Source organism: Benincasa hispida, chromosome 2 (genome assembly GCF_009727055.1).
Source record: "Benincasa hispida cultivar B227 chromosome 2, ASM972705v1, whole genome shotgun sequence".
NCBI lineage: Eukaryota > Viridiplantae > Streptophyta > Magnoliopsida > Cucurbitales > Cucurbitaceae > Benincasa > Benincasa hispida.
In genome coordinates, this window is record NC_052350.1 from 23,702,583 (window position 1) to 23,704,305 (window position 1,723).

The following is a 1,723-nucleotide window of genomic DNA, read 5'->3' on the forward strand; positions in this document are numbered from 1 at the left end:
TGGCCTTGTTAGCCGACTCAACAAGTCTACCATTTTGGGGATCTATCCAAGTAAGGAGTTGGGAATACAACTATACAAGATGAAATTCAATCATTCCCATCCTTAAGGAAAGTAGATAAATTGCTCCCTTAATAGCTGATTCTGGGTCTTGAACATTGAGGCCTCAACCTCTCACTAGCCCAAGAGGTGTTAGTTTATGGTTGAATTATAAACTATTTGTTCATTAGAGGAATCAGTTGTACTTAAGGAGTTAAAGGTAACTACAAGGGTAAAACGGTAATTTGACCCTGTTGTAGTTATGAGCGATTTGTGAAGGGTCCTATTGTTAGCTCACTAAAAGATAGAAAAGAAGAATGATTTGAATTGTTCAAGTCAATTATTAGGATAACATATTAATGAGATTAATATGATATGGTTAATTATAGATATGATCTATATAATTAAGAGAGAAATATTTGAATACGATTCAACTATTAAATTCTTATGAATTAGATTTATGAAGGATTAATTAATTAATTTTGAGAGGTGAATGCAAATAAACATGTGATGTTTTATTTATTACTTAATTAACTGTATATATATTAAATTAGACATAATATATATGGTTATTTAATTGGTATCATAATTAATTGAATAAATGTTATCTAATTAATTAGGCTTAAAGGTAAATTGGGAAAGACTTGAAGAAGGGGTAAGCCTTCTCTATATAAATATCTCTTTATGGCCAATTTGGGGGATGGAATTTTATTGTGAAAAACCCTAGCCTCCAATCTAGGTTTCCTTTCAAAAAATTTTCTCTCAGCCATTCTCTATTATTCTTCCTCCTCCAAGGTTATAGAGACCTCTCTTCTACTCTTGAATTCCTAGAGAATAATAAGGTTGCACTTGCGGTGGTATCCCTTATCCGTTAAAGAAATGTTCGTGAGAAGGCAGAGAGGAAAACGTGAAGATTTCGAGATTTGACAAAAGTTTGTTGCTTTATCTCTTTGTTTCTTCTTTTAAAGCATGCTTCCTATAATGTTTATCCATCATTATTTCTTTTTTCTTTGTTGTTTTTGTTTCCTTAAAAACTGAAAAACAAAATGCAAGATGATATTACACTTCTGTGGGAATTCAATTTCCTTGACATATCTAGAACATGTTCTCTAACAGAGGTTCCGTCTTGTTAGGGTTGGTGCCCTAAATATGATAGCCTAAATGGTCTGTAGTAGATGGACTCGGTCCTACTATGACCGAGTCCTCTCTTCCAAGATCATACAGACCCCACAACTTCTGGATTTTGACACCGAAAATACCAAGGTAACCATTATGGTGATGTCTTCACTCAACTCGATTGGTTTTGAGGAGACGTTGGTCGTTCATTGTGTTCGTGCTGTTGATTGTGTTTGCACCGATCATTGTGTTCGAGCGTTGCTGTTCTTAGCCGCTTGGAGTATGTTCAAGGGAGTTTGAAGAATGGTTCTTCAAATGTGTGCATACTTTATCCCTTAATACTCTCTGTAAGTATGTTGTAATTTCTTGTTGTGCATGAACAATTAGTTTCTGTTCATGGACTGTAATTATTTATGTTCAATTTCAAATGGAATTTGGAACGATTATTCCGCTACTCATAGAATTTGATTCATATAATTAAATTTTTTTAGTTTTTCTCTCAACCCACATACAGTGTGGGGAGTGGGATTTTGATTGTTTTTGTCTTTTCCTTCTTCTTATCTGGTTGATA